At 39.5% G+C, this 15212-nt stretch overlaps 1 long non-coding RNA gene across 1 annotated transcript in view; it reads right to left on the bottom strand.

Annotated features, from left to right (window-relative positions):
* The window catches only part of LOC122455691, a 93914-nt gene extending 81198 nt beyond the window's left edge, over window positions 1–12716 (bottom strand). Inside the window, exons 1-2 of the long non-coding RNA XR_006274090.1 lie at window positions 12647–12716; window positions 2707–2798 (exon numbers count right to left, since the gene is read on the bottom strand). This is a non-coding gene — a long non-coding RNA (uncharacterized LOC122455691). The remainder of the gene's footprint in view (window positions 1–2706; window positions 2799–12646) is intronic.
* Between the last annotated feature and the right edge of the window lie 2496 nt (window positions 12717–15212).

Genomic DNA, 15212 nt, shown 5'->3' with positions numbered 1-15212 from the left:
TGTTATGCCCTTCTAGCATGACTGGACCACTGATAACTATTATCTGGGAATGGTTTTCCAGCTATTTATGCATTTCCCTAGTTTGTTTATGAGAAGGTCATGTGAGACAGTATCAAAAGCCTTATTAAAGTCAAGATATACCATGTCTACCACTTTCCCCCATCCACAAGGCTTATTACCCTTTCAAAGAAAGCTATCAGGTTGGTATGACATGATTTGTTCTTGACATATCCATGCTGTTACTTATCTTATTATCTTCTAGATGTTTGCAAATTGATTGCTTAATTATTTGCTCCATTACCTTTCCAGGTACAGAAGTTAAGCTGATAGGTCTATGATTCCCAGGGTTCTCCTTATTTCCCTTTTATCAGACAGGCACTTTAATTCCCCTTTTCCAGTCTTCTGGAATCTCTCCCATCTTCCACACCTTTTCAAAGTTAATTGCTAATGGCTCAGATATCTCCTCAGTCAGCTCCTTGAGTATTCTATGATGCATTTCATCAGGCCTTGGTGACTTGAAGACATCTAACTTGTCTAAGTAATTTATAACTTCTTCGTTTCCTATTTTAGCCTCTGAAATCCATTGTCTTTACTTTGCTGTTCTCCCTACTACCATTCCTTAAAATCATGAACACTACCATTTCATGATCATTTTCACCTAACCTGCCTTCCACTTTCAAATTCTCAACCAGTTCCTCTCTATTTGTCAAAATCAAATCTAGAACAGCCTCTCCCTGGTTGCTTTCTCCACCTTCTGAAATAAAAAAATGTCTCCAATACATTCCAAGAGTTTGTTGGATAATCTGTGCCCTGCTGTTTTATTTTCCCCTACAGATGTCTGAGTAGTTGAAGTCCCCCAAGTCCTGTGCTTTGCATGATTTTGTTATTTGTTTAAAAAAAGGCTCACCCACCACTTCTTCCTGGTTAGTTTTTCTGTAGTAGACCCCTACCATGACATCACCCTTGTTTTTTTACCCCTTTTATCCATACTCAGAGATTTTCAACAAGTCTGTCTCCTATTTCCATCTTAACCTCAGTCCAAGTGTGTACATTATTATATAAGGCAACACCTCCTCCCCTTTTCCCACCTGTCCTTCCTGAGCAAGTTGTACCCTTCTATCCAATATTCCCATCATGTGCATTTTCCCACCAACTCTCTGTAATGCTAACTATGTCATAGTTGCATTTTTTTACTAGCATTTCGAGTTCTTCCTGCTTATTCCTCATACTTCTTGCATTAGTATAGACATCTAATATCCTGATTTGATTCCTCACAATTCTGTCTTGTCTCTCTGTTATCACTGCTGTAACAGTCCATGTTCCCCACAAATTCTGACCCTTCTCCCAGGTCTCCATGTTTTTGACTTACCTGTGGGCTTTGGTCTCTTGCCCCCTTCCAACCTAGTTTAAAGCCCTCCTCACTAGGTTAGCCAGTCTGTGGCCAATTATGCTCTTCCTCAATAGGTGGACCCCATCTCTGCTTAGTAGTCCTTCTTCCTGGAAGAGCATCCTGTGGTCAAGGAAGCCAAAGCCCTCCTGGCGACACCATCCTCGCAACCAGCATTCACCTCCAGGATGCATCTTTCTCTGCCGAGGCCCCTACCCTTGACTGGAGGGACTGAAGAGAACATGACCTGCGCTCCCAACTCCCTCACCCTTACTCCCAGAGACCTGTAGTCACTTCTGATCTACCGAGGGTCATACCTTGGAGTATCATTAGTGCCCACATGGATGAGCATATGGGCAGCATACCTCCTGGGATGCCATATCAGGGTGACAGATGGCTACCTCTGCCCCCTCAGAAGAGGGTCTCCAACCACCACTACCCTACATTTCCTCCAGGGATTAGTGGCTGTGATCCTCCCAGCCTTGGGGGTACATGGTTTCTCCTCTTCAACCTTTGGGGGTGATTCCTCATCACTAGTAGCCAGGGCAGCATAACGGTTCTCCATCACTATGGTGAGTGGGTTGGGAATAGGGGTGGAGCACTGCCTGCTGCCAGAAGTAACCAGCAGCCAGTGTTCTCCCTGTACCAAAGCCTTATCCTCCTCCCTTGGTGACATGACAGCAGTCCTTTCTAGTTGGATAGCATCCTCAGCCTCGGAAGTCTCCATATGAACATGGTCAATGAATTCCTCATGGGCACAGATGCTCCTCAGCCTAGCCACCTCCTCCTGTATCTCTCCCACCTGCTTCCTGAGAGATTCCACCAGCAGGCACCTTTCACATTGGATGGTCCCCCAATCCTGGTTTTCTATGAATAGGAAATGCAGGCCACAGTCTCTGCAAATCCACACCAGGCTCTGGGTACAGGCATCCATGGTTAGGTTCTCTGTCTAGATACAGTGCAAGTGGAGGAGACAGGAACAGTGTTGGCACTGGTGATGTGGCCCTTCCTTACCATAGCTATTATATTACATCTCACTACCACCAACCCCCTCTCAAATTCCCATTTGCAGTCCCCTATTTGCTAGCTCCCCTTGGTTGCTTAGCCTCTGGCTTTTAAGGCCTTCTCTCCTAAGTCAGCGCCCCCCCATCATTAATCACACAGTGGGAGGGCGATCACAAGACTGATTGAGGCTGATCAAAGATGATGCAGAGAACAAAGGCTCAAACAGTTCCCAGACACACAATCCCAACGGACCCTGTAATGGAAATAACCTGAAAGAAAAAGAAAAATATAAACAGCCAAATAAACTCACTCACCCCAAGATTAGTACTTGTACCTTGTTCATGCAGCAGGGGTATCTCCTTCTCCCCCTCTCAAGCTCCCCTGTTTGCAGTCCCCTGTTCACTAGCTGATACAATAATAGAAAAATAAGGGAGATTAGATTAAATGATAAGTGTCAGGATATAGATATTCAGGCCTGTCTGTAAAGGCCTATACTCGAAGAATTTAGATGTATTCTTATCACTTGGCTAGTTATAGAGGTATAAAAGAAAGAATCAAAATCACTGTCTGACAGTGTAAGGTCCTTCTCTTACTGTGACAGTCTGAGGCCCTGTGCTTAGGTTAAGATCTGTGTCTAAGCAGCAGAGGCAGCCATAAACTGAGAAGCGAATGGTCAGATCCTCACATTCCAGACTAGTCACATTGAAATAAGCTGCTATTGGGCTGTTAGGAATACAATCCTGTCCTGATAATGCCTATCGCTTCCAGAGAAAGGGAAGGGCCTAGAAGATGTAAAAGGAAACTTAGTTTGATAGCATCCTGTCTGGCAAGAACTCACGTATCAATAGCTGGAATGTGAAATCCTCATTTCTTTGTTGTTCTATCACTGTAGTCCCCATTTCCCTATTGTTTGTCTGTATAATCTCTGTCTGGTTCTGTGATTGTTTCTGTCTGCTGTATAATTAATTTTGCTGGGTGTAAACTAATTAAGGTGGTGGGATATAATTGGTAAATAATCATATTACAATATGTTAGGATTGGTTAGTTAAATTTCAGTAAAATGATTGGTGAAGGTATAGCTAAGCAGAACTCAAGTTTTACTATATAGTCTGCAGTCAATCAGGAAGTGAGTGGGTGGGGGGAGGAAATTGGAGTCATGTTTAGCTAAGGGCAGGAATGGGAACAGGGACACAGGTAAGGCTCTGTGGTGTCAGAGCTGGGAAGGGGGACACTAAGGAAGGAAACTGGAATCATGCTTCCTGGAAGTTCACCCCAATAAACATTGAATTGTTTGCACCTTTGGACTTCAGGTATTGTTGCTCTCTGTTCATGCGAGAAGGACCAGGAAAGTAAGTGGGTGAAGGAATAAGCCCTCTAACAATAAGCTTATTAGAAATCAAAAACCAGGTGAGAAATTGGCCAGAGGAATAGTGGTATGTAGTCTGAACACAAAGGAATAGGAGACTAAATCAATGAGTGGCAAATGACAGAAACAGTATGCTACAAAGTAAAGAACTGATTAAAAAGTAAAAATAAAGATCTAAGGATCATACAGACATATGCTCAACAGGGACATAAATGGGACGTTAGTGATAGATGAGGCTGATATTCCCAAGGGCCTGAATTCTTTACCCTGGTATTCTTAAAAGAACCTGAAGGTCACCTCCTATAGACTAGGAAGGCTTTATCCTGGAGATGGGATGTTGAGGTTTTATCCTTATATTTGAACAGATACAACAGTTTCATAACTTAACCTATTAAAAGTTGTCATTGTATGAAACCCACATGAATCACCTTTCAGTATCCTTTAAAGGAATAGTGAGGAGAAAATCCTTCAGCTTTGAAAAGCTTACCAAGAACCTGGAATGCATCAGAGGACTGGAGTAAGGTTAATGGATAGGGACTGTGCTTTCCATGGAAAATATAACATTCAAACCAGCTGCAGACCTGAAAGAGTTCTCAGCACCAAGTATTATTTTGGACAGAGATCTGAACCTAAAACTTGCTCAAAATTACTAAGATACTATATCTAGATGAATATAAGAAAAAAATAACGAATATAATTGCTTCAGAGCAGTGTGGTAATTATTACTTGTATTACAATCACATAAAGAGGCTTATTCATGATCAAGGGCACATTCCATTAGGTGGTCCAGAAACAAGCAGTAGACAATCCTTGCCTCAAAAACAGCTGGTAGACCCAAAGTGACAAAATATCAAAACATGTATTTATAAAAAAGATGCAAAATTAGGGTCTGCAATAAATTGCTCCCCTAGGAATAAATGATCTCATTTAATTTTTTTTGAACACATGTGCATTCCACAAACACGCTTGTCACCTCTTTAGGTCATGGACTGTCTTACTACATGGTGGTATAGTGCCTAAACACAACAGTAAAAAGAAAAGGAGTACTTGTGGCACCTAGGAGACTAACAAATTTATTTGAGCATAAGCTTTCATGAGCTACAGATGCATCTGATGAAGTGAGCTGTAGCTCATGAAAGCTTATGCTCAAATAAATTTGTTAGTCTCTAAGGTGCCACAAGTACTCCTTTTCGTTTTTGCGAATACAGACTAACATGGCTGCTACTCTGAAACCTAACACAACAGTGTCCTCTTTTCAATATCAGAGAATAACTCAGACAAGTAATACTTTATCCTGAACCTTAGCTGGAGATGATTTTCAAAGAAAAAAAAAAAAGAGCTATAAGAAAGGAGAACAGAGGATACAAAATCTCTCCCCCTTCATTTCTACTCATGGTAAAACCACCTGAAGGACAAGGAAATTAATAATTAACAGGAGAGAGCTCCTGACTGAAAGGATTCCAGCCAGTGTAAAGCAAGTGGTGAGCGAAACCTTTTCTTTGAATTCACTTAGCGTAAGTTAGGTGTTGGTTACAAAGAAATAAAATGTAAACTAATTCTGACTTTTATGCCTCATTACAAGTAATCACTTAAAAATCTATCTTCCTGTAGTTAATAAAATTGTTTTATTGTTTTATCTAAACCCGTATGTTTGTATTCAAGTGTTTTAGAAACTCCATTTGAGACTGGACAGTCTCTACGTAAAAGAATGAATGGACACAAATCAGACGTCAAGAATTATAACATTCAAAAACCAGTTGGAGAACACTTCAATCTCTCTGGTCACTCGATCACAGACCTAAGAGTGGCTATCCTTCAACAAAAAAGCTTCAAAAACAGACTCCAACGAGAGACTGCTGAATTGGAATTAATTTGCAAACTGGATACAATTAACTTAGGCTTGAATAGAGACTGGGAATGGATGAGTCATTACACAAAGTAAAACTATTTCCCCATGGTATTTCTCCCTCCCACCCCACCCCCCACTGTTCCTCTGATATTCTTGTTAACTGCTGGAATTAGCCTACCTGCTTGTCACCATGAAAGGTTTTCCTCCTTTCCCCCCCCTGCTGTTGGTGATGGCTTATCTTAAGTGATCACTCTCCTTACAGTGTGTATGATAAACCCATTGTTTCATGTTCTCTGTGTGTGTGTGTATATAAATCTCTCCTCTGTTTTTTCCACCAAATGCATCCGATGAAGTGAGCTGTAGCTCACGAAAGCTTATGCTCTAATAAATTTGTTAGTCTCTAAGGTGCCACAAGTACTCCTTTTCTTTTTGCGAATACAGACTAACACGGCTGCTACTCTGAAATCCATTTGAGATAGCAAGGTTTGTGCATGTCATTTTCTATTAGTGAAATGACATATTTTATATGAGCTTATATTGTCCAGGAGGGTCTTGGGCAGTACAAGATGCACATTTCTGGGGGAAAGTCTGGGACTTCAGTTTGCTGGTATTGACCGCAGCGCAAGTCAAGGCTGACTGGCTATAACACTCAGACAGTATAGCTGGGAGCAATTTATGTGCTGGAGGCTGTGTGTAAGCAGATCAAAATGGTTTCTCTCACAGTCAGGCAGTGTAAAGGGAACCCCAGGTTGGAGAATTGAGGGAACACAGATATCCATGTGTCCAGATTATATTCTGGGGAATGTCACAATGAGCTGTAACCTTTATTTCCAAAATACAGTAGACTATCAGAGTTACTAACACTAGAGTTACGAAATGACCAGTCAGTCAGTCAGTCAGTCAGTCACACACACACACCCCTACCTCATTTGGAACCAGAAGTACGCAGCAGCAGAGGCAAGATGAAAAAAAAAAAAACATACTGTACAGTACTGTGTTAACGTAAACTACTAAAACAAGAAGAGAAAGCAGCATTGGTCTTCTTCAGAGTAAAGATTTAAAGCTGTATTAAGTCAATGTTCAGTTGTAGAATTTTGAAAAAGCAATCAATGTTTTGATCAGAGTTATGAACAACCTCCATTCCCAAAGTGTTCATAACTCAGAGGTTCTACTGTACTACGTTGTGTGGAATTTTAAATTAATGCATTTAAAGCATACTTCAAAGCAGATTTCATACACGCATCTAAAGTGCACTCAAAATGAAAACAAAAAACAGAAGGAATTCTTTTTGCGTGAAAGTAGTACAGCTATCTGAAAAAAATTTTATTGAGTTATATGCACAGATATCCACCACAGCTAGCAGATTGGTAAATTTCAGACACTTTAAACTTCATTTACCAATACTCTACCTATTTGTCTATGATAGTGCCCATAATATTCCCAATGAGGGGAAATGCAGGGAAAGAAAGGTCCATTCCTCAAAGAATGTATAGTCTACAGGCAGGCAAACAGACAGACAAAGGTTAGAGAGCTAGGAACAACAACAAACAAACGAATATAAAGGAGGCATCATGGTGATGATTAGCCATGGCATGGTAATGTAAAGTTAACAGGTTTCATTTTAATGCATACATTATTCCTAATAGCTCCATACACTTAATGTAGATCGGATAGTTTTCCCACTGTTACCACAGGAGAAGTGGATCCTTTGTGGGACTTGAATAAGAAGTATATAAGGCCATGACGAATGAGATCAAGAAGGGTGTCCTATGTATAAAGGACAGCATGGAAGAAGCACATATCCCATATCCACCCTTTTTTTTTTTTATAGTTAGTCTGTGCCCTGAAGAGTTTACAGTACTTTTTTTGTTGTATGTTTCTGTATTGTCTAGCTCAATTGGGCCTGATCCCATATGGGGGGTCCTCTGGGACATCCATAGTACAAATAATAGAAACCTAAATATGCTGCTAGATGTGTGGGAAGGGTTAGTATTGTTACCATAGTGGAAGAGGTAAAGTGAAGTGAAATGAGACAAGGGTGGAAAAGTTGGGAGGGTGATATTATGCAAGACTTTGAAGCTGGGAATAAGCAGCTTGAAATAAATATAGTGGAAGATCTCAAAGACCAGGGTGATATTGTCAGAATAATAAGTTAAAATATTTTGAGGGAAGCTTTTTGAATGGACAGGAGGGAAATGATGTAATAAGCAAGACTGGAAATATTGAGGGCTTGATTGAAAGTTTCAGTTGTAATGGAAGAAATAAAAAATATAAATCAGAAGGTAATGGGGAGGAAAAAAACAGCAAGGTATAGACACAGCCTACATGTTTAGAGAAAAAGGAAGAAAAGTCATAAATAACTGGCTTGAGACAGTGGTTTTTAGTGTAGTCAGTGACAATAAACAGAGCTAGTGGAGAGGAGCTGGGAAGGGAACATAAGGATTTCAGTTTTGGACATATTAAGTTCGTAAAGTGAACTACCCAAGACAGACTAAATGCAGGATTTGTTTGAAAAAAAAAAAAACCCACAAGACTGGAGAGGACTGGCAGATGTGTGTAATCAGTAGAGAGATGATAGCAGAAGCCACATGTGTAGGTGAGACTTCCCAAAGACAAGGTGAAGAGGAAAACAAGAGGGGACATTATCAGACCTTTGGTAGATCTCTACAGCGAGCAGGAGAGAAGAGGAGGCCGATCTACTTACATAGAAACTGAACCAATGTTCAGAGAGGTGTGTGTGTGTTAAATATCTTTCACAAGTGAACTGAGGATAGGATGTCAAGGAGAGCATGACAGAAAGTGTCACAGAGGTCAAGGAAGATGAAGAAGAGCCCGTGAGGTTAATGCAAATATTAATTAGAACTATTTCAATAGTGTAGAGGGCAGAAGTCAGTTTGGAGTGATCCAGAGGAACTCAAGGCAATGATTGCAAATGGCATGTTCATTTAGTTTAGTAATGAAGAGACAAAAAGGCAGTAGTTGGAGAAAGTGGGGTTGAGACCTGGCACTTTGAGGATGGGGAGAGCAGAGAATGCTTGTACAAGGGTAATACCTAAAGGATATTGTGAAGTGAAGTTTTCTTTTTTTTTTTTCAGTCCTTGAACTCCAGGGACATTTTTTGTCAGGAACAAGATGGTTATGTGGAGAACAGGGCTTAGGCACTTACTCATTTCTAGTAGGTGCTCACAGATTTGCTGCTCTCCACATCACTATTGGAAGCATACATTTTAAAATGTGTTTTATTTCATATTAATACACAACTACATGGGCAATAACAGTATTTGACATTAATATTCCCATGTTATACATCCTGGCATGCCGCAAACTCTCATGACCAATGTAAATTCAGATGTAAATGCAGATCAAAGGGTTAATTTTTTAAAAATATCTCTATGTTCAGGATTTTGGTGCTTTCTTGCTAATTTCCACCTACTTAAAACTATGGTACCTAAGAACATTGACAGGGCATTTTTTAATGGGCATAAGTCACAACATGGAAAGGGCATGAAGTTATGCTCAAATACATTTGTTAGTCTCTAAGGTGCCACAAGTAGTCCTTTTCTTTTTTGCGAATACAGACTAACACAGCTGCTACTCTGAAACATGGAAAATGTAAATGTTCTTTTTTTTTAATCAGACTACTTTTTAATCCCATAAAAAGTGTTCTTATTCAGACACTACCATTTTTAACTGATCTCCTTATGCCCTAAAATATATGGCATAAAGACCAAGTAATCTGGAAATCAATTTCACTTTATAACAACTCAACCCCATGTTGAAGATGTGCTAAAGACCATCAAAGTTAACTCACTGCTTAACATTCTTTCAGCAAATCTTCTTTCATACTGAAGGGGGAATATAAATTCTAGAAGCACTAGTGCAATCTATTGAATCCAGTTTCCTTTTAATAGAGAGAACATTAACGATAATTAAGGATCTGATCTCACATAGTACTGAGCAAGAACAAACTGTACACTTACATCCTACCAACTGGTAGATGCTTGAGTTGAGGGCACTTAGCACCTCACAGGAACAGGCCTTAACTGATTAAATATACCATTCAATCTATTGAATGTTGCCCTCTTATAGTTTGCAATCTGCTCAGGAAAACATAAGCATACTGCAGGGTAAAGTAAACTAAAGGGGTTCAAAATGCCAGTTTTGTGGAAATGCTTTGCTGATTAAATCCCTCAATTTTATTTTCAGTTAAAAAATAAAAACCACACATGTGCATCCAGTTAGGGCTTAAAGTAGAAATACAACAAGGAGGCAGTGGGGAAGAAGTTTTACTTTAAAGAAAATAGTTTTAATAATCTGCATTTACCAAGATTAAGGGATAATAAGTACTCAAGAGTCATGAAAAGCTGGGTTCTTAGCAGCTTGAAAATTTTCCAAGCAGCTTTCCTCGTCTTCCCCCAAATCAAAACTGTTTTCTGTTGAAAATATTTTTTTTCTGATTTAGAAGAAAAACAAATGTAAAAGTGGTGAAATTTCCCATGAATGGAAATTCAAAACTCAGACTCATAGATACTAAGGTCAGAAGGGACCATTATGATCATATAGTCTGACCTCCTGGACAATGCAAGCCACAGAATCTCAGCCACCCACTCCTGCAATAAACCTCTCACCTATGTCTGAGCTATTGAAGTCCTCAAATCATGTACTTCAAGGTTCAGAGAATCCTCCAGGAAGTGACCCATGCTCCATGCTACAGAGGAAGGCGAAAAACCCCCAGGGCCTCTTCCAATCTGCCCTGGAGGAAAATTCCTTCCTGACCCCAAATATGGTGATCAGCTGAACCCTGAGCATGTAGGCAAGATTCACCTGCCAGATACCCAGGAAAGAATTCTCTGTAGTAACTCAGATCCCATTCCATCTAACATCCCATCACAGGCCATTGGGCCTATTTACCAAGAATAATTAAAGATCAATTAATTGCCAAAATCAAGTTATCCCATCATACCATTTGAACATTACACCTGGGTTCATGTTGGGGTTGTTCCCGGCCCAACCCCGTTTGTACAGCACCTGGCACAATGGGCTACGCCTGGGACTTCCAGGTGCGACAGTCAATCCACTTGAAGTCATAAAAACTCAGGATATGTTTGGCCGAAAGGTGTGTGACCCTTTCAGGGTAAGTAAGTAGCAAAACCTGAACTAAGAAATTCTAACTGGTTTCTGGATTTGCTGTGAATATTTTCTTGTATCTTATGGAGATGTCCCTCCCCCCCCCCCCCGAAACAGTCAGATTCCTTCTATGAAGGATTTGTTTCATTCTCTTATTAGGAGCACCTTGTATCAAGGTAACAAATAGGATATCTATTGATCATGTCTGCACGGCATGGGTGCTGACACAGTATTGACTCAACAGCCTTATCCCCAGCACACACTGTGTTCACTATAGAAACTAGATAGATTCTCTGGTATTTACAGTCCTCTTCAGTTGGTCTGCAGTTCTGCCCAGGCATTGTGAGGGGAAGTCCTAAATCATTACACCACTCTTGCTTCAGGAGTTAGTAAACTCCTTGGGGCAGGAACAGTTATTTTCTACATCTGTACTGTGTCTAGTGCAACATGCTTTTAGGTGTTACTGCAATATAAATGTTCAGTTTATCCTATCAAAGATGATTACTGCCTTGTAAAACACAGCAACCACTCCCATTATCCTTGAGTTAAGACAGCCACCTGAAATTGCAAAGCATCTATCATTCATGAAACTTGATCCTTTCTATATTTCTCTTCATACGTATGATTGCAGTTGTTCAGAAAAAGAAGCAGAGAGTTATGAAGGCACCTCTCCAGGGCTGAACAACATCCGAGATTATAATTAGGAAAATATGCATTTACTTGTTTTTTAAAGTCTCAGGGGTCCAGGAATAACCCACTGCAAAAATACATTTCTGGCAACACAAAATATCCTACATCTGAGTGAGTGGGTGACTGGGATGGCCAGGTGTGCTTGATAAATGCATTTTTCCCCTCTGTACATCCCAAGTAGTATAATTAAATGTGTCCAATTGTTAAAAAGATCTCTTACTTGCATTAAAATGTCAGAGCTGCCCAAATATTGAATAATTATAAGGTAGTTTGAATGCAGAAATTCTTCATCTCTTTATGGGCTCCCAAAACACTTTTGTTTGCAACAAACTTGCTAGGCCTGTCACTGTTGTTTATAATATGCACCATTAGAGTTATGATTGATGCTTTAGAAAAACAGAGAAAGAAGTTCCTGCTCTTATTGTCTAAAATAAACAGATACAAATTACAAAGTATTGGGCTCAAGAGCAAGAGGAGATGGCACTGGATAAATGTACATTGGGGTGTGACTAAAGCAATGTGACCAGCAAAATACTTAAGTGGGTGCTTAATTTTAAGTTTGTGAATAGTCTCACTGGAGTGGTTAAAGTAAAGCACATGTTCAGCATTTTGCTTCCACAGGACCTGATCTTGCAATAACTAAAGCCAGAGTTACCTCCAAAAACAGACCGAGAGTACTCCCAGAATAGCTCACCTATTTCCCCTTCCTGGGTTTACCAGAGGCTCTCTTCAGTAGACTCATTTATCCATTTTTGCAAGGTGAAAGGGGTCCTGTCCTAGAGGAATTGCCAGGATTTTGCAGAACACACTCTCTCAGGAAAAACATCCTATTAGACCTGCTACCCTTGAAAGGACAGATACAGCCTCCCAATATAATTGATTGGAAACCAGGCAGTGTTCTTCCTAAACAAAGTATTTTCTTTATTTAATGTAACCCATATTCCCTGATTCAAGACGTCTAAACATAAATTCCTTAGCACAATCCTTGGATACAGGCTAAAAGTATCCAAACCGTAAACATAGTTGGAGCAATACTAAATGGCTGTATTCTGCTTTTGGTGATCAGTCGCCCGCTGTCACTGACAGCAATCTTGAACTACATACATATGAAATAATGTAACATTAACAGGACCAACACTCACATTTTTAGTAACCCAAACATACAGACACATTCATTAATCCTATTTATATCTAAATTTTACGCTATAGATAGCATGCTTACTCTCCGTAGTCTTCTTTCCCTCTGTTCTTCCAGGGTCCTTTTCTGCTCTGTCCCAGCCCCTGTGGTTGCTTTTTCTCACTTCTCCTGACTCATCCTGCTCTTAACTTATCCCCTACCCCTAGTTTCTTAACTCCTGCCTACTGCCTCTGTCTTTTATACAATTTTGACTGTTCTAATTGACTATTCTTTTGATCTTTTCTTATGCTCCAATCAAATGTAGACCCTTTCTGATTACTCTAGTCCAGGGGTTCCCAAACTTGGTTCACAGCTTGTTCAGGGTAAGCCCCTGGCGGGCCGTGAGATGCTTTGTTTACCTGAGCGTCTGCAGGTACAGCCGCTCGCAGCTCCCAAGGGCCACAGTTCACCGTTCCCCACTGGGCCACCACTTCCTGCAGCTCCCATTGGCCGGGAACAGTGAACTACGGCCACTGGGAGCTGCATGCGGATGATCATAATGGATGATCATAATGGCCCCTTCTGACCTTTAACACGGAGGGTAGTTAATTATTAGAACTATTTACCTAAAAGTGTGCTTGATTCACCATTACTTGAAATCTTAAATTATGTTATCTTTGTAAAAGATATGTTGTAGTTCAACCAGAAGCTATGGACATCACTTTATGAGATTCTATGGCCTATGTTATGCAGAAAGTGAAACTCTATGATCACAGACCTCCCTTCTGTCCTTAAATTTTCTGCACAAATTCAGCTGCCACATCCCTAAGGATTGCAGTTTTTTTAATCCCCAAAAGACTCTTTAAATTTAATCATCCTTTTGATCACTTATCAGTAACTAATTTAACGGTGAGAAGTAAATTGTTCATGGATTTAAGAATCTATGGATGATAATTAGTGGGAGCTGGCGAGTCTTTTAAGTTGTCTAACTAGTGTCCACAACTGGGCTCACGGTCCTTATTGAAAGAAATGTGACTTGGTATCTTTTTATAGAAGTCACACAACCAACAAATATATTTTTTTAAAAGGTCACTAACATTAAACTAAACTAAGAATAAAGCAGTACAACCATGAAATCAAGGTTAAATCTACAATATTAAATTGGAATTAAGTCATGAAATGAGTTAAATCAAAGGAATACTAAAAATAAACTATCCTTACAAATTCTAAAGAGGATTCTAAGAAGATGTCTGATTAGAAATCCCAACTCAAGTATTTTAACAAAATTCAATCCAGCCTATAACTTGGAGCTGGGTAATACTGAAACCAAGATACCCAGTGTTTGAACCATAACCTTAAAAACAATTATAAAGCTTCCTGTGTAGGATTCTATTCCTGGATGGTGTCTAATACTTTCGCCTCCCACAACCACAGATACTATAATAGACTTTAACAGAACATACTTGATAAGCAGACTTTTAACAACTCTTGTTTACCAGAGTTTATGGTTTGGAAATTTCACTTACTCTACCTTCCACATAGATCTTAATCTACATAGATTAAGTCTATGATCCCTAACAATATTTTATCATTCTGGCATAATCTTATCCGGGTGAAAAGGTCTTGATATGACATTAAGTCATCAGTTTACAGAAAGTTCTACAGAAAAATCTTACAAAAATAGCTAATTGCTAGGTTTCTTTTTTAATCACCAGTCATTCAACATTCACCCATCAGAACATTAAAAATAAGTTTAACAATTTATGATCAATGTCATCATTCTTCTTGTGTAAGAGACAATTTGCAGTGATCATTTTATTTTGGAACTAGATTAAGCAAAACAGCTCATATTTGGGAATATCCATCTTGATAGAGAAAAGTTACTGTAAAACCCATCAAGGTGAAACCGACATAAAACAATTTTTTTAAAACTCTTACATAAGGTCTGTATCCACATATAAGCTATTTCTTTCACAACAGGACAACCAAATTCTCAATTTATAAAAGAATGCAGCTGCATTATGTTAGTTTTCCCACTGTCCTACTTCCAATCAGACCCTCCAGAGGTGAAATAACACACTTCAGCACTGTGTACAGCACCAGTTTACCAAGTAGCAATCAGCTTTACATTAATCTTAGTACACAGCCATTTTTTGAGACTTGAACGGCAGAAAGGTTAAAGAGCAGGGAGAAAGGTCAAGTCAGATAAGTAAGAGTCCATATTTCATGGAATTACTGATTTACTTATCACTTTCCTTGAGGTTTGACAGGCATACCAGTGATTAGGTTAACACCTTCAAACAGGCTCCAGAGAATTTTTATTTAACTTACCCTTGGGGATGTTTTGATACAATGTCTTTATTACTGGCAATTGTGATTTTTAAAGGTCTCAAGGAATAATGAAGAACTGAAATAAGTATCATATATATTAAATATTCTGGTAGCAAATAATGCACAAAAAATCTTCCCCATCTGCAAGTACTTGTTGCTTTTTGACCTTAAAATACTATGAGCTTCAAAGCCCGGTTAAGAACCTGCATGAATTCAGGACCTCTTTCTATAGCTCTTCCGCTTCATCTTGCTGTAATTGGCACTTCACTTTCCCTCTGTGGCCTTGTTCAATTCAGGGGTCAGCTAGCTCAGAGGGGATTCTTCAAAAAGAATAAAACGC

Source organism: Dermochelys coriacea, chromosome 9 (genome assembly GCF_009764565.3).
Source record: "Dermochelys coriacea isolate rDerCor1 chromosome 9, rDerCor1.pri.v4, whole genome shotgun sequence".
Classification (NCBI taxonomy): Eukaryota; Metazoa; Chordata; order Testudines; family Dermochelyidae; genus Dermochelys; species Dermochelys coriacea.
Note: the sequence above shows the minus strand (reverse complement) of the source record. Positions and strands in the feature narration are given on the sequence as shown.